The following is an 18,972-nucleotide window of genomic DNA, read 5'->3' as shown; positions in this document are numbered from 1 at the left end:
TGTGCTATAGGTACCTGTATTACTATTCACATTTGGTTGTTGTTTAGTTATTTTAGTCATTTCCAGCTCTTCGTGACCCCATTTAGATGGGTTTTTTTGGGGGGGAGGCAAAGATACTGGAATGATTTTCCATTTCCTTCTCTGGATCATTTTACAGATAAGGAGACGGAGACAAATAAGATTAAGTGACTTGACCAGGGTCACACAGCTAGTAAGTATCTGAGGTTAGACTTGAACTCAGGAAGATGAGTCTTCCTGACCCCAGGCCTGATGCTCTATCCACTGCACCACCTAGCCACTCACATTTTACAGATGAGGAAACTGAGGATTAGAGAGGTTAAGTGACTTACCAAAGGTCAAATGGCTAATAAGTATCAGAGTCAGTATTCCACTTCAGCTTTCTCCTGACTCCAGGTCTGGTGTTCTTTCTCCTTACTGTGCTCTACTAAAGGAGCTATTTAGGAAGAAGCACATAGCTAGCGTGGTAAATACTATGCTCAGCTGGGAGTTGGGAAGTCCTGAGTTCAAATTCTGTCACAGACCCTTACTAGCTGAGCAAATGGATTAACCTTGCTCTGCCTCTCATCTATAAAATGGGGGCAATAATGGCCTCTCCCTTGCTGGGCTGTTGTAAGGATCAAATGAGATAATGTAGGTAAAGTGCTTTGTAGACATATAAATGTTAGCTATTATTATAGAATAAATTTGTTTTTGAGGTCTGGGTAATGTTTTCAATTCAGTTCATTTATTAAGCATGTATAACTCCAGTCCCAAAGCCCATGGGTATGGGTCTTGTTGGACACTGATCTCCACCAATAAGGAGAGAGTCTCATACCCTTGGGCTTTGGGACTGGGATTATACATGTACTATATACCAGATGCTGTATTACATACTGACTAGGGATACAGAAACAAAAACAAAATGCTCCCTGCCAACAAGGAACTTACATTCCAAAGGGAAGATTATATGTGTGTGTATGTATGTATGAATTAATGAATTTGTAGACTAATTTTGCCCTCTGTGTCCCTTCCCCTCACCCCTCACCCCCAAAAGCAATGCAACAGGAATAAGCAGTTAAGATACGTAGCCTATGCACCGGCATGCCATGTACCTCTCTGACAAAGTGAACAGGAAAGGAGTCTTTGTTTGGCAGCACCCTGTAATTCCCATCTTCACTACCATAGGACCCTTGGTAAGGTTCACTAACCTTAATAATCGAGTGTCACTAACACTCCGAGCAAGAAATCAAGCTTCTAGAACAACCTCCCTCCCCCCCCAAAACCAGCAGATAGGCCATGCTCCAGAAGAGGCCAAGACCAAGCCCAGCTGCCTCAGTCCCCTGGGAACCTTGGAAAGGAGTGGTAGAGAGTAAGAAATTAAAAAAAAAAATCCAAACCACATGCCATTGAGTAAATCATTTGATGTTGTGATTCAGAGGCATGAGGCACCCAATCATGTGAGTATTAAAACTAAGCCCTGAAGATATGATTTGGCATGGCAGCTTTGAATGGACAGATGGTATTCATGGGCAGGATTACCATTTGTAGTGAAAACCAGGTCAGGTCTCCAGTCATACAAACCACTGTTTGTTCATTTTGTGTGTTTTTTTCCTCCCTTTGGAGTGGGGAGATATACAATTTTATTTTATATATGTTTTAGATTAAAAAGCAAGAACTGTGTATCCTTAGGGCCATGGGGAGTGAGAAGAATGGGGTCTCTGATTAAAATAGTAAAGATTAAAGTAGTAATAATAAAGAGAAAAGTGAACCATTAGCTTATAATAACAGCCCCGGAAATTACCTTGGACAAGCTGATTTATTTTTCCTGTGTGGCTTCCTTCTGATTTTTTCCCTTTTTAAAGTTAATTTATTTTGTCAATTAAGTTTTTATTTTTCTTCCTTCTCTTTTCCTCCTCCCCACACCTGAAAAGAAAAATAAACCCTTATAACAAATATGTATAGAGAAGCAAAACAAATTCTCTTATTAACCATGTCCAAAAATATGTCTCATTCTGCATATTGAGGCCATGGTCTCGCTGTTGGGAGGTAGGGAGCATTTTTCACTGGACCCCTGGAATCATAGTGTATCATTGTGTTGATCAGAATTCTTATGTCTTTCAAATTTGTTTGTCTTTCACAATGTAATTGTTATGATATAAATTGTTCTCTTTATTATGGTCTGGCCAATTTTAAAACTTTAGTATTTGGCTCCAAAAGGTAGCAGGTCAGGGTTAATAGCAATTAGGAAGCTATACTGTCCAGACATGAAGCATTCCCAGATATGCCCCACCTTTTCTACAGACTCCAACAACATTAGCAGGGGCCAGGTCCTTGGGTCTGTCTAACAGCTATGCAAATACCTTTATCTCTAAGTTGACCTGGTCTTGTTCTGGTTAGCATCATCTGAAAGTCAATGGTATGGCATGCAGATGTCATCATGAGAAGCCAATGTGGATTTCAGAGTCTTGCTGAGATAGTCTGCTGAAAATGCTGCTTCAATTTATTACTGGTAGTAGTTACAGTAGGAGTGGTAGTAATAGTAGTAGTAGTAATAGCAGTGGTAGTAATGATAATAATAATAGCTAACATTCATATAGTGTTTACTATATGCCAGGCACTGTGTTAAGTGTTTTACAATTATTATCTCATTTGATCTTGGCAACAACCTTGCAAAGTAGGTGCTGTTATTATCCACATTTTACAGATGAGGAAACTGAGGCAAACAGAGGTTAAGGAACTCGCCTAAGGTCATACAGCTAATGTCTGAGGCTGGATTTGAATTCAGGTTTTCCTGATTCCAGGCGCTGCGCTCTATCCATTGCCATCTAACTGCCAGACTTAGTACCCTGTACCAGCTGAAGCTTCCACATGTCTGACTTCCCCCATGCCTGGAGTGCTGTCCTTCAGCACCTCTGCCTCCTGGCTTCCTTTAAGTTCCAGTTAAAATCCCACTTTCTACAGGAAGCTTTTCTCTTCTCGCCACTCCCACCCCGACCTCATAATTCAATTGCCTTCCTCCTCTTGATTATTTGTTATTTATCTTGTATATGCTTATTTATACATAGTTCTTTGCATGTTGTCTCTTCCTTTAGACAGTGAGCTCCTAGAGAGTAGGGGCTTTTTGTTTTTTCTTTGTGTTCCTGGTACTTAGAAAAGCGCTTGGTAAGTTGTAAGCGCTGAACAAATATTTATTTTCTGATTGACTGACTCTAGGGCTGGTTCCTCCTGATGTTCTCTTGAAACAACTGAGGCCTTAGATTGTGGAGGCAGTGGCTTGCTGTGACAATGGTTGTGACCAGAGTCCTAACTCCAGCCAGCTATCTTCTAGGACTACACCCAGGCTGTGTTTATAGTGAGCATTTAATCAATGGATATGACCACTGAGGAGACTCTAGAAACAATTCAGGATCTCAAAGAACCCAGGGTCTGTAAACCTCAATGAAAAAGGACAAGTTCCTCAGAATCCAAACACAGGGTTCTCCAAGCACTTTCTTCCTGCTACCCTAGCCAGCCAACCCCTCCCCCCCATCCCTTTACCAGCTACCTCTCTCTTCCATGAATTTCAGATGAGTCTATTTTACCTAAGTCTCCAACTTGCTGAGCATTGAGGAAACCTGAAGGATCCTCTCTTTCAATGTTGGAATGACCCTTAGAACTCACCTTCCATTTTACAGATAAAAAATGAATGGTAGAAAGAGAAATTAACTTGCCAAGGTCACACAGGATCTACATGATAAGGTTAGTTTTCAAACACAGCTCCTCTGACTCCACATCCAGTTCTTTTACCGTTGTACTAGGACACAGGATGTGTGAGTGTGTGTGTGTGTGTGTGTGTGTGTGTGTGTGTGTGGTGTGTGTGTATTCACTTGCAGATCAAAGTTTCTCCAATTTCTTTGTGTGCCCCCCCCCCCTGCACCTCTGCTCCCACCCTCAAGATCTGATTAGGAGGAAGCAGTTTGAGAAAAGCCTGGGTCAATCAGCAAAGAGCCCTGAAGCTCTAAGAGCGATTGCAATGTAAGTCCAATCTTTTCTGCCTTAGTAACTCCATTTTTTCACGCTTTAGAGGTGATAAGAACATCTGATAGGCTTAAAAGAAATAGTTAAAAGCTCTGGCTCAGAGAATGTCAGTGCACAGCAATCTGTATTATATTCCTGGGCAAAGGTTATGTCTTTTTTTAATAGTTGTAATTGCCATTACTTGACACAGCATCTTGAATATAATAGACATTTAATAAATACTTGTGTAGATAATAGTAACTTCTCTTCTCTCACCCTCTTCCCTCCCCTTTTCCTTCTTCATCTCCTGTCTTCTCATCAGTTCCTTTGAAAAAAAATAGGTTATCCCCAGCAGAAAGTGGTACCCAATGGGGAAGAAAACTGTATTCTTTCCTTTCAACCCAAATTACCATAATCCATGGCATAGGGAGCAATCATGAGGCTCCCAAATCCATCTCTTTTCTTTTCCTCCATTTCCCTTCCCTCCACCTCAGGAGGACCACAGGGTATAATTCAGAAAAGCTCTAGGGTCTGAGAGGAAGAAGGTAGAGGGTTACACAGGGGGACCTTTGGCTTAGATCACAGTGTTTTTCACCATGTGTCCAGAAACAGTAGCTGATTGGGCCCCTTGAAATTAATCTATATATTTTAGGACAGATGAAGGGTATGCTAGGCTACCTGTGCAGCAGAATTTGCTTCTGGAATGCCAACCACCTCTTCCCCTGTAGGCAGGCTGAGCATTAGAGGTGCTGGGGGGGAACTCTTATTACAAGCCTCAGCTCTTTAAGCTCCAGTGAGAAAACAGTTAGGGCATCAAGCATGACACCCATGATCTGTTTCTTCTTTTGTTAGCTATTGAATTACGGTCATTCATTTTTCAATGTATTTCCTTGAGGACAATTTTTGTTGCAGGAATCTTCAGAGTAAGTCACCGGTAGGAGTAAGACATCAGTAAAATGATTTGTCCTCCCACAGACTCACTGAACCAAAGACTGTTATGGCTGAAAAGAACCTCAGGGGACAAAAAGTACAATCACTTATTTTTATAGATGAGAAACTGAGGCCAATGGAAAGGAAGTGACTTGTCCAAGGCCATACAACCAGTCAATAGCAGAGGGGAAACATAAACCTAGCTCTGATTCCTTCTCTAGAGCTCTCTCCACTACTTTGTACCTGGGGGCTTATTCTAAAATATTGCTTTGTTAAAGTTGCAAATTTTCATTTGACAGTGCCAGAACTGGAGAAATCCCAGACTGAGTGTTTCAAATGATGTTTGTGCCTACTGCTGGCAGAGATCCTTTGGCAAGAATTATGGCCAGTGTTTTATGTTCTAAATTTAGCAGAAGGCAGCAGTAGCATTGGATTTTCATCTGATAACAATAATAAGAGAATGCAGAATTTTACCAGACACTGGGGGTAGAGTAAATTCTTATAGTTTCAACTGTGGAAGTGACTAGCAAAATGGTTCTACCCATTGATATGTGAGGAAATGGGGTAGATGAGATGGCTTAAGGCCCTTGGAGGGGTTGGGGGAGTGACTTTGTGTCAACCTATCAAGGAAATTTATTCTTCTGGGCATCTTTAGTGGAGGGGAAAAGCAAGCAGAATACTTCAGAACTTCAGAAGATGTAGTGACTCAGAATTCAGTGTCAATATAAAAATAAGACCTGTCATTTCTTCTGATTTTGGTGATGTCCCTAATTCAAAAGAATGTTGCCTGCTAATTCCAGGCTCCAGCTTCTAGTTTTTATTTTTCTTATGCAGCCGAAGGGTTTTCCTAGGAACTTCCTGGATGATTTATAGGAAAGTTATCTCTAGCTTTGCTGAGCAACATTTTTATCTCATGTGTGCATTTGCAAGATGCCTTTAATGTGTACAGTTTTTCCCTAAGGGAAGTTACTGTGGTCTTCTACTTCTTACTTATGGAAAAAGCCAGAGTTCTGATCTGTGGATATCCCTGAGTCACAGAGAGGAAGTCTGTACTGGGTGGAGTTAAAGAAGTAAGAATGAGAGGGTATCTTTCTATCTTGGCTTCAAGGCTTTCCTAGTTTTTTTTTTTCCTAAACCCACCCAAGTCTAAGTACCATTCTCCCTCCATACTTCTCCTTGTTTTTGTGTTTGTTTTCAAGTTGCTGAATCATTCCAAGGCAATTATTTATTTGTTAAATTTTATTTTTAAAAAATTAACAAAAATTTATCTTCCTAATACCTCCCCCAATAAAAAAGAAAGGAAAGCAAAACCTTTGTGACAAATATGTATGGTCAAGCAAAACAACTTTCTTCATTGGCTTTAGCCAAAAAATATATGTTTCAACCTTCACTCTGAGTCGATCACCTCTCTGCCAGGAGATGGGTAGTATATTTCATCATGAATCCTTTGGAATTATGGTTGGCAATACCAATGATCATAGTTCTAAAATCTTTCAAAGCTGTTTGTCTTTACAATATTGTTATTGTATAAATTGTTTTCTGGTTCTGTTAATTTCAATTTGTATCATTTCTTACATGTCTTCCCAGGTTTCTGTAAAACTATCTCTTTCAACATTTCTCACAGCACAATGGTATTCCATTATGTTTACATAGTGTTATTTATTCAATCATTCCCTGATTGACACCCCTTAGTTTCCAGTTCTTTGCCATCACAAAAAGAGCTGCCATAAATATTTTTGTACATAGGGGTTTTTTTCCCTCTTTCTTTAACTTCTTTGGGTTACAAAACGAGTAGTGATGTCCTGGGTCAAAAAGTGAATTTAATAACTTTGGGGGCATAATCCAAATTGCTTTCCAGAATGGCTAGATCAGTTTATAGTTCTACTAAAGTGACTTAACATACCTGTTTCTCCATAGCCCCTCCACCATTTGTCATTTTCCTTTTGTGACTATTATGTCAATCTGATGGGTGTCAAATGAAACCTCGGAGTTACTTTAATTTGCATTTCTCTTATTATTAGTGATTTGGAGTATTTTTTTATACAGCTAATGATAGCTTAGTCAATAAATATTTATTAAGTGCTTAGCACTGTGCTAAGTGCTGTGGATACAAGCACAAATAAAAAAGAAAGATAGTCCCTTTCCTCACCCAGCTTACAATCTAATTGAGGAAGAAAACAGGAAAAGGGAAGCTGAAATGGGTGAGGGGTAGGAAAAGTATAGATGCATTCAGCTGAATGGGAAATGAGGAGATGACTGGCTTGAGTGCCCTCCTTAAGTAGAGGGTCTGGAGTTCCACTATGCCCTCCAATTAGAGGGAGCCAGGGCAGAAGGTAATGAGTTGTGTGTACCAAGGCTGATGTGATCTCTCAGAATGATGAGATTTCCCTATGATGACTTTACTGCGGAAGGAAGGCATGATGGAGGAATCTGAAGAAGTTCAAAAGTAGTATACCTGGTGGGAAATGGTGAAAAGACTGTTTTGGGCCTCCTCCTTAAATGTCTCTGCTCTCCAGAGGGACAAAATATACTGATGAGATGTGAATGCTAAAGCTGATTGAATCTTGCAGGATAAGATTTCCCAATGATGAGAATTTCCTGAAGAAGGAAGGTGTGATGGAGAAGTTCAAAGAAGTCCAAAAGCAGTATAACATTTGAGAAATTAGAGATTAAATTTCTCCCTTTGAAAACTATCCATGTGCTTTGGCCATTTATCATTTGGCAAGTGGTTCTTTTTCTTACAAATTTGAATCAGTTTCCTACCTAAGAAATGAGACCTTTATCAGGGCAACTTGCAGCAAAGATTTTCCCTCCCAGTTGACTGTTTCTCTTCTAATTTTAGCTGCATTGATTTTTGTGCAAACATCTTTAAAACTCTGTGTCATCAAAATTATCCATTTTACTTTCTGTGATCCTCTCTATCCTCTTTACTTTTTAAGTGAAACTAGACTCTTGTCTAAAGTTCCTCATCACTGATTCAGTTTGGTCCATTCAGGCCTACTAGAAGTCATTTGAAGGTAGCCTTGTTCCTTCAAGTACATGTTGACAAGCTACAGTTCTTTTCTGACTGATGGACTGAAGGGCTTGTTTGAAGTTGGAATGACACCAAAGTGTTGACACTCCTTTCCTGGTTAAACTCTTTATAGCATTTTTTTAAAACCCAGGCTAAATTCCCCATGCTCATTGATAATGCCTTTGGACATAGTTTCAGAGTCACTCAAATCTATATTTTCTTTTTCTCTGAATAAACTGGATCTGTCAGGAAATGTTTGCCTTGATAGCTTTTGTCTTAATGGTTTTCCCTACTATTCAGTTGTTTCAGTTGAGTCTGATTCTTTGTGACCCCCATTTGGGGTTTTCTTAGCAAAGATAACTGGAGTGGCCTGCCATTTCCTTCTCCAGCTCATTTTGCAAACTAAAGCAAACAGGATTAAGTGACTTACTTAAGTGACACACAACTAATAAATGTCTGAGGCAAGATTTGATTTCAGGAAGATGAACCTTCTTGACTTCTATCTGCTGTGCCACTTCACTTTCCCTTACATCCTACACGTGCTACTGAATGAAGATGGAGAAAAACACACACAAGTCACAATTGTGGATGATAAGGTTAATGTGTTAGCAAGTTATTAATGCCATATTATCCCTTGAAGAAGTGTAAACACCTCTCTAAAATCTTCTATTCTCATTGCTCAATGTTCAGCAGGTGAGACAAGAAATTGTAATTGTGTTTCAAAGCTGTGGGCTAATATTAAGCATTTATGATAAACTTTATAATCAGGTTATAGGGCACAGTCCAGGGTAAATCATACTGAATGGTCTCTCCACTAATATGGTTATGTAGGTGAAATCTAGCTAAATAAATGCTTAATTATAACAACAGTAAATTAATAACATTTACATTGCACTTTAAAGTTTGAAAAATACCATTGCATGGAAATTTGACTACTGCTAACAAATGTTAAAGAGAGAGAGAGAGCATTTATGAAATGTTTCCTATGTGCTAATGTTTCCTATGCCCCTTTCCCCTTATGCTTTTTCCCACTCAGGATATGTATCATCTTTTCATGACATCTTCTCTTGGTTTCCTCTTTAAGATTGCTTTAGGTATTAATTTTAATAATAATAACAGCTAGCATTTATATGGGCAGCTAGGTAGCATAGTGGATAAAGTGCAGGGCCTGGAGTCAGTCTTATATTTTTAAATCAATTTTTTTTCAAATCTAACATTATAAACAACTTAATAAAAATGAGTGAATGAAAGTATTTATTAAATTCTTACTATGTTTCAGGGACCATGTTGAGCTCTGGAGATAAAACTACAAAAGAGAAACAGAGGCTTACATTCTAATGCAGAAGACATATATGGAAGTTGTGCACAGGAAAGGGCATACTGGCATGAATCGTAAGTGGAACCATGAGGCAACTGGATGATGTGCCTTTTCCAGAAGCAATGGTAGCATTGATTGCATTACTCTTCCCAGGATAAGAAACAAAAGGGACAGAGAGGGTATTTGGCATGGCAGGAAGATTGAATGATTGGGTGGCTGATGTCAATTCAGTGTTCTGAGCTCTCACCAATCAGCACAGTCCCAGAATGGGAGTTGAAAATGGGAGAAGTCAAGAGGGCAGAAGTTGCATGGCAGAAAAATGGCAGTAAGATGTCATTGTTTGATATATATATATATATATATATATATATATATATATATAAAGTTTTATAATTAGCAATAATATTGGATTGACAATTCCTTTGATAAAATGGTTCTCAACAATTTTCCTTTCCTCTTTGACAAACCAAATTGTTTCAGTTCATCACTTTAGTTTTTGCTTTAAAAAACTGTTTTATTTTTAAGTTTGCTGTACCATTTCTTGTCTGTAAATGCCGTGATAATTTTCAGGAACCAGGAACCATTAGTTTCAATAGTTGGTGACACATGACACACTGTAGATTAGGATCACTAGAAATAAATCCAAATCCAAACATTTCTGACTACAGATAAATACCTATTGTCATGTTTATATTTCTTCTGTATTTGAAATTATTACTTTAAATACTTGTGTCTTTACTTATCTCATCATCAAAGTCTGAACGATTAACATCGATCCACCCAAATAGCCATAATTGGCCACGGCACAGACATTTGTAATTTTATTTTATTTTAGCCCAGAAATTTACATCTTAACACGGGGAGATAACTTGTACCACATAAACATACACATAAAACTATTATAAGGTTTGTTTTGGGAAGGAGGGTTTTCTTTTTTTTTTTCTTTATTAATCTGTTTGTTTACTTTTAGTTTACAAGATTCAGTTCCACAATCCCTTGAGTTTCAAATTTTCTCCCCCTCCCTCTCTTCCCTGCCCCCACTCCCCTCCCCACCCCATGGCAGCATGCAATCAAATATAGGATCTGCAAATACTTTCACATTAGACATTAATCAGGTTATAAAGAAGGATTGTTTTGGATGGAATGAACGATGGGAAAGAGGAAACAAAACCAAACAAGAGAAAGAAAGAGAGCAGGTAGTTTGCTTCAGTCTGCATTCAAACTTTGTTCTTTCCAGTTCTTTCTCTGAATGTAAACATCTTCCATCATGAGTCTTTTGGAGTTGTCTTATAATCCTGCATTGCTGAGAAGAGTCCAGTCTATCAAAGTTGGTCATCACACAAACGTTGTGTCTGTAATTGTGTACAAATTTCTCCTGGTTCTACTCTTCTCACTCCACATCATCTGTATAAGTCTCTCCAGGTAAATATGAAGTCTGTCTGCTCCTCATTTCTTATAGCACAATAGTATTGCATTACATTCATATACCACAACTTATTTAGCCATTCCCCAATTCATGGGCATCCCCTTGATTTCCAGTTCTTTGCCACCACAACCCCCTCCCCCCAGCAATTAAGGATATAATCAAACATTCATGGAGCCATAGAGATCCAATTCTTGGTTTTCACTCTGAAATTTTAGAGCTTTGGAGAAGTATGACATCAAAAACTCTTGCAGTTGCAGTTAACTTTTATCTGAACTTTCATGAGATTATTATAACTTTCTTACCACTTATCAAAGTGAAAGTGTTTATCTGTTTTTTAATCACTCTCAATAAGCATTCTTGCTATTTGATGATCTTATATCTATTTCTTTGCACATGAGAGAACCTGGCTTTATGTACCATAATGCTTGGTAAAAAAAAAAAAAGAATGAAAAACTCTAACTCTCTGTGTAGGTACATGGTCAGTGTAAATCTTCAGTAATGGTTCTTTTCCAATAAGAAAAGAATAATTTTTGCTGTCAGATTCTGATTCACTCAAAACCCCTTTCTAAGAGACCACTTGAAATTAACAAATGGGTTCTTAGGATTTAGATCTGGACAGGACCTCCTTCATCAAGTAGTTTAGAACTGTCATTTTACAGAAGAATGAACAGAGTCCTAGAGAAGTTAAAGGCCTTGATAATCAATAATAAGTAGAACTAGAATTTGAATAAAACTCTTCAAGCTATAAATCCATGACTCTTTCCATTATACTCTACTGGGTCCTACAATTGTTTTCTTTACTAACTTATGAAACTTCCAGAAAGTTTTAAAAGCTGGACTCTTGCACAAATAACATCTGTAACCTGTTTTTAATTCTTAGGAGGATCTGTACATAAGAGAATATGAAACCTGAGGAGAGAGAGACAGAGAGAGAGAGAGACAGAGAGACAGAAACGGAGACAGAGAGACAGAGAGAGAGGTCAAGTTGTACATAGGACCTAGATGGAGACCTGAATATTCATGAGGCCTCTTCAAGAAACCACCACAAGGAATAAGGAACTGGTGCCAGATGGAAAGGTTGAAATGGTGACATATATATATGGTAGGATGGAGCAAACACTGAGGACCTGGACTTGGCTGGCACTCGAAATCAGCATATCGAGGAACCACCTATGCCAGTAAGCCAAGTAAGAAAGAGTAACAAAGAACCACAGTGTGGACACTGGACTTGTCTCTTTGCTGGGACTGTGAATTGTAGAGGTGGATTGCAGAGCTCCCTAAAGAAGGTGAGGCCCAAGAGAAGAACATTCCTTGACACCCTCCAGAAAGGGGAGGAGAGCTCTCCTGATGGCTGGGACACTCAGACATAAATCTATTCTACATTTTTGGGGGGTACAAATTAAATAAAATTTATCCTATAGCCCATGTTTTAGTAGTCTGTGGACCTTTTTGAGAAACTGAAATGAAGCATTTTTAGGAGGCTTAATATCCTATGATGGTATAAATGAAAGAAATTTTGTGAGACTCCACCCCTGCCCCGAACTACACCTAGGTCCATCATGTCAGCACACAGGGCTTAATTAAAACATGGGTGATAGGTATGTTTGTTAGCATGTATGTCTATAGACACCTGTTTATAATTAAGGAAAAAACCTTTGAGGAACAAGTAACAATGATGGAGTGGGGAGACTCTTAGTCTTCCTTTTTCTCCCCATATATTTTAATATATTATTGTATTTTCCCCCAATTACATGTTAAAACAATTTTTAAACTTTTTTAAAAAAATTTTGTTTCAAATTCTATCCCTCCTGTTCTCCCTCTCCTCCCCTCTCCCTGAGACTGTAAGCACTCTGATACTCATGATGAAGCCTGCTATCCACCTTCAGAGAATAAACTGATAATGTCCTCCCCATATATTTTAAAAGAACATATATAGATAAACAGAGATGTAGGGTGGCTCTTCTACAAAGTTTATATTGCCATTTGCAGTACTGGGTTCATAGTTGATATTCAGTGCATACTTTGAATTGAACTGAACTGAGTTCAATTTAATGAAATTCAACAAGAGTTTATTAGGGACTTACTCTAATGTGCTTACTAGGGGCAGCTAGGTGGCACAGTGGATAGAACACTGGCCTTGAAATCAGGAGGACCCAAGTTCAAATCCAAGTTCAGACACTTGACACGTAACTAGCTGTGTGACTTTGGGCAAGTCACTTAACCTCAATTTCCTTGCCTTCCCCCCTCCAAAAAAAATACCAAAACAAAAAAAAATCCCACCTTCTAATGTGCTTACTATGTGTGAAACCTGGTCAGTGAGAAGAAACATGAATTAGGAACAAAGCAAAGCTCTCATAAGGGTCATGTCTGGCAACGGAGGTCCAGAGGTGCCTCTTGTATCAAATGCTGCCATTGGTCTCAGGAAACTATCTTTCTTGTAATTTGAACAGGAGATCAAGTGCAGTATCAATGTTATGTTATGTACTGGGGATACAAAGGGAAAGAAGGAAAGGGGGGAGGGGGAATATAGAGACAGAGATGGAGAGACAGAGAGACACACAAATATACTATAAATATATACATGTATACATATATATGTGTATAGAGAGAGATGGAGACAAAGAGACACAGAGATGTATATGTAAAGACAGACAGACACAGAGACAGAGAGACATAGAGTTCCTACTTCCAAAGTACTTATATTCTCTTGGGAAGGGGTAGGAAGGAATTGATTTGAATGAAATTCATATCCACAATGATTACATCCTTGTCTCCTAAAGAAATATGTGTGAATGTTATTGAATAGACTAACGTATGGGAACTATGCTCTTCCTTTCAGCATAAGTCTTTTATTTCAGATTTTTTTTTGTCAGGTGAGATACTAAAACCTATTTTCCTAGACTCGAATTTAACTGGCTAGTAATTTTTCCCACTGTGAGAGAAATCTCAGGAGATTTTTTTTTTAGCCCAAGGGGAGTTGCTTGGTTGCCCCTCTCCTTTGTGAGCTCCATCATTCTGGCCATATTTGATGGGAGCAGGTTGGAGGGGAGAGAAAATAGATACCTCAGACCTAGTAGTGGCCTGTGACCTTTGATGTCAAGTAACTATTGGAAACTTTAGAAAATTAATGAAGGTAATTGAGCCTTACCTTGTTTGACTAGAACAGTTTGTAGTACTGATACTATACTTGATCTCCTGTTCACATTACAACAAGAAGATAGTCTTCTCCTGGGACTGATGGCAGCGTTTGATACAAGTGAAGCCTCTGTCCTTGTTTTGCCAGATATGAGCCTCTTGGGAGCTTTGCTTTCTCAGGCTTCATCTCACTGGGCATGCTCCACTCCATGGAGCACATCGGGTTCCCAAGAACCAGCAATTTCCCTAGTTTAAATTTTTTTTTTTTGCTTTTTGGAGGGGGGAGGGTAGGGCAATTGGGGTTAAGCAACTTGACCAAGGTCACACGGCTGGTTTTTGTGTTAAGTTTCTGAGGTTGGATTTGAACTCAGGTCCTCCTGACTCCAGGGCCAGTGCTCTATTCACTGCACCACCTAGCCACCCCTCCCTAGTTTAATTTTAGATGCATCCCCTTGAAATATCTATCATTTCTACTGGGACTTAGCTTATCCCTAGGTTTAATGTTCAACTATAACATTATGTCCACATGGATTATTTCTCAATTCAACAAACATGTATTAAAGGCCTGCTGTGCTTAAAGATCTGTGTTAGGGATTGAGAATAAAAAGACAAAATAATAATAGTTAAAATTGATATAGCACTTTCTACGTGCCAGGCCCTTTACATTTATTATCTCATTTGATCCTCACAACAATTTTGGGAAACAGGAGATATTATTATCCCCATTTTACAGATGAGAAAGCTGAGGCAAACAGACATTAAGTGACCTGCCCAGAGTCACATAGCTAGTAATTATCTGAGGCCAGATTTGAATTTAGGCTTTCCTACTTCCAGATCTGGCACTCTTATGCACTGGGCCACCTCACTGCCTTGTCCTCAAAGAACTTACATTTTCCTGAGGTTGCTATTGTTAATGGTGGTTATAACATGTACAAAAACAAATGCACAGTAATTTTAGGAAGGGTAGAGTATGAGCATCTATGGAGTAGGTGGGTGGGGTGGGGATTAGGGAATGAAGGAAAGGGCTACCTTAGTTGAGCTTTGAAGGAAGATAACAATTCCTAATAATTAGAGCAATCTTAAAATAAAATGGGCTATTTGGAAAGGTGTTGGGTTCCCTGTACTACTTTGTTATCATTATCATCATTATTAATTTTTTGTTTTATTGAGTCTGGGTCTCCCTATTTCCCCCAGGCTGGTAGTATAGCAATCATTCATAGTTCCAATCCCAATACTGATTGGTATGGAAGCTTTGACTTTGTTTCTGACCTGGGTCAATTGGGCCATCTTTTAAATAACCTGCAGGTTCACCATATTGGTGCCAGACATATTATGGACATTCTATTGGCTTTAGCCATATTGCACGCAGTTCAAAACTCCTAAGCTTAAGCACACTACTAGATTAACCTCTGGGTAGCAGGGATTACAGGTTTGAGCCACCATACCTGGCATTCTCTTTCGTTGGCGGTTTCAAGGAAAAGTCTGAGTGACCGTCTTTTGGATATGATGTAGAAGGGATTCTTTATATGATAGGCTGACCTGGATGGCCCATGAAGTTCCTTTCATCTCTCAAATTCTGTGATTCGGTGGGGGGGAAAATAGATTTAGAATGAGGCGGACCCGAGAACCTAGTAAGGACCTTAATTTAAACCTTTTGGGACCAAAGTAACTAACAATTTCTGAATATTGGGGGAAAACACAAGAATCAATAGGTGAGCTATTATCACTTGACTCTCAACAGTTTTCATCATCCTTGTGTGTAAACTGCTTAAGAGCAAGGTTCTTGTTCTCTTCCTCTAGAAGCTCTATTTGTAGGTTTAGGAAAGAAAAACCTCAAGATGGAGGTGGAGGAGACCTCAGAGAAAGGAGAATGGGGGAGAGGACAGGGATATGGGACAAGGAAGCTGCCTTGGTAGGTACTAAAGAGGGCAAGCCCCTGGGCGAGTGAGGATAAGAAAATTCTAAGGGGCTGCTTATATTTGAGCAGGTTGAGAATTCTCAAATAAAATACCTGAGCCCCAAAGAAGTTCAGTGACCTGCCCAAGATAGAATAGCTACTAAGTGGTTGAGGAAAGACTAGAAGAATTCGAGTCTTTTGCATCTTTCATGTTCTTTATAAACAAAGATTATGCAACCAACCCACCACTGAGCTACATTTTCCCCCAGCAATGGAGATGCATTTGTACTGTTTCATGCATGTAACTTTCCTTGTAATCGGTAGCATGCATTTTCTCAAGTGGCCTTTTATGATTGGTGAAGGAGTACTGACTCTGGCATCGGGGGACCAGGGATCAAATCCCACTTCTACTGATAACTACCATGAGCAGGTCACCCTCCCTAGACTTCAATTTCCTTGGCTTTGAAATTAGAAGGTTGGTGTTAAGATCAAGTGTCAAACTCCATTAGAAACAGATCCCTGAAGTTACTCATTCACTTAGATAACCACAAATTAACATTATCTATGCTGTGATGTATTTTTATTTGTTTTGTTAATCATTTCCGAGTTATATTTTAATCTCTTTCCCCTTGAGACCAAAGCCTCAAGTTTGATACTTCTGGACTAGATGAACTCTGAAATTCTTTTAAATTCTAGATCTAGGATCCTATGAACTTATGACCTTAGTGGAGTTTTCCAATGTCATCAAATAAGAACCCCTCAACTCTGACATGATCACCTCTACTCACATCCACCCCTACCACACACATTCATATGAACCCACAGAATCACAGATCTTAGACTTGGAACATACCTTCAAGTATCATCTGTTCCAGCCACCTGCCTTAAAACAAGTCAAGTAGCCTCATGGGATCATAGATTTACAGTGGAAAAGACCTTTAGAAGTCATCTAGACTAACACCATCATTTTACATATGAGACCAAGAGACACAAAGTGACATAAGGTCATACAAGGAGAAAGTAGAACAGAATGGGGTTTTGAGTCCACTTCCTCTGACTCCATATCCAGTATACTTTCCACTATTTTATTCTCCCCATCTTACAGAAATATCAACTGAGGCCCAGGTGATTAAATGATTTAAGATAACCCAAGGTAGTAAGTGGTACAGGGCGGATCTGAAAGTATAGCTCAGTCCTTCTGCCTTCTTTCTAGTGCTTTCTTTCTTTTTTGTTTAGTTTAAGAAATTTTTTTAAATGTCTTTATTCAATGAGTAAGCATTTATTGTCTCTCCTTCCCTACTCTCCCATCAGGAAAAAAGAAAAAAGAAAAACAGAACTCTTGTAATGAATATGTATAGTCAAGAAAAACAAATCCCCCTATTGGTCAGGTCCAAAAATGTATATCTCATTCTGTATTGTGAGTTGATCATGTCTCTGCCTGGAGGTGAGTGGCATGTTCTAGAGTACACTTTTCTTGATTTCCTGTTGCTTATCCAGGCAAATATGGAATTCATGTATGTGTTAATATAATCTATTTTATATTGTAAACTTGTAGAGCTCGTGGCCTGTTTAATGAGTGTTTTGATAGATGGGTTCTTTATGAATACAGAGTTCAAAATTGTGCCACCCTATAAACAAACACAATAGGTGGAATCCTAGCTTTGGTATCAAAGGTAGAGACATAAGAATGTGACTGAGGCACACCTGAACGGAGTGAGCACAGCTACTCAGTGTTCCTCTGTAACTCACTTGCCCCCTGTTGCCAGTTACCCTTTGTTCTTTTTTTTTGCTTTTTTTTTTATGAAGGGCAATTGGGGTTAAGTGACTTGCCCAAAGTCACATGGCTAGTAAGTGTGTCAAGGGTCTGAGGTTAAATTTGAACTCGGGTCCTCCTGACTCCAGGGCCGGTGCTCAATGCACTGCAACCTAGCTGCCCCTACCCTTTGTTTTTAGTGTTTTCTATCTTCCCCTTACCCTCCAGCCACTTGCTGATTTGAGTAGTTACTTGGTCAGTCCTTTGATCCAGCACAATCCTCTTCCTCTCCAAAATCATGGCAATTAGGATACCACCAGGTCATCTTTTTTCAAGGTCCTAAGACAGACCAAGCTACTTCCATGCTGTGGATTGTGATGGCCTGAGTCACCTTTGCTTAAGGCAAAGGCATATTACTAATAAATACAGGATTGCTAGTGATGCAGTAGGTAGTGTTGGGCTTGGAGTTAGGAAAACCTCAGTTCAAATTTGGTTCCAGACATTAGCTGTGTGTGGTCAAGCCCCTTAATCTCTATTTGCCCCAGTTCTCTTAACTATATAATGGTGATGATTATAGCACCTACCTTGCAGGGTTGTTGTATCAAATAAGATAATATTTGTAAGATGTGCTTATTAGTATGCCTGGTACATAATAGGCACTAGATAAATGCTTATTTCCTCCTCTTCTCCTTCCCCCTTCCTTCTCTCCTCCTCCTCCTTCTCTTCCCATCCCTCTCTTCCCTTCCTCATCTCTCCCTTCCTCCATCTCTCTCTCTCTCTCTCTCTCTCTCTCTCTCTCTCTCTCTCTCTCTCTCTCTCTCTCTCTTTCCCTAAACTATGCCATACTATGCCATAAATTATTGCTGAGCTTGCTGCCACTACAGCCTATAAAAATAAATTACAATGGACAAGTATTTGCTCCTAAAGGTGAGTCATAAAGCTACTATGGCAGCAATCTACCTTTGAGTACGGAGAGTTACCTGTTCCTGCTATAGAGAAAAAAGACCAATACTAAGGTTACATAGCCTTTCAGGAAGCTCCTAGAATATTTCCCTTGGGCAGGTTATGTTTTTCATGTTTTTATTTAATCAGTCAGTGAGTAAATATTTCCTGAGTATTCATTGTGAAATGAGCAGTGAACCACACACCTTGCGGATAGACAACATGGAAATCGAAAATGGCCCCTTTCCAGAAGTGACCTGCAAACAAACCAGTGGGGTACCTTTTAAACTAAGATAATAGATTTAGAGCTGAAAAGAACCTTAGACTTCCTACAGTAACCTCCTCCCCCCTCATTTTACACTGGGGAACTAGACCTAGAGAAGTTGGGTGAGTTGGCAAAAGGCAGAACTGAGATTCAAACCCAAGACCTTTGATTCCAAATCCAGTGTCATCTCCACCAACCCGTAACTTTTTTTTTCTTAAAAATATCATGTAGAAGCATAGGAATTTAGAACTGGAAGGAACCTTGAAGATAATCTAATCCAATCTCTTGATTTTACAA

The 18,972-nt window shown here is 39.2% G+C and overlaps 1 long non-coding RNA gene across 1 annotated transcript in view; it reads left to right on the top strand.

Annotated features, from left to right (window-relative positions):
- LOC138143271 (uncharacterized) overlaps window positions 1-12,260 on the top strand; it is a 28,979-nt gene extending 16,719 nt beyond the window's left edge. Inside the window, exons 3-5 of the long non-coding RNA XR_011163652.1 lie at window positions 9,219-9,331; window positions 10,495-10,679; window positions 11,564-12,260. This is a non-coding gene — a long non-coding RNA (uncharacterized lncRNA). The remainder of the gene's footprint in view (window positions 1-9,218; window positions 9,332-10,494; window positions 10,680-11,563) is intronic.
- Window positions 12,261-18,972: the final 6,712 nt, after the last annotated feature.

The sequence above is a fragment of the Petaurus breviceps genome, unplaced genomic scaffold (assembly GCF_028583685.1).
Source record: "Petaurus breviceps papuanus isolate PSGF00001 unplaced genomic scaffold, PetGlider_PUasm1.0 90633, whole genome shotgun sequence".
NCBI classification, from domain to species: Eukaryota; Metazoa; Chordata; class Mammalia; order Diprotodontia; family Petauridae; genus Petaurus; species Petaurus breviceps.
Note: the sequence above shows the minus strand (reverse complement) of the source record. Positions and strands in the feature narration are given on the sequence as shown.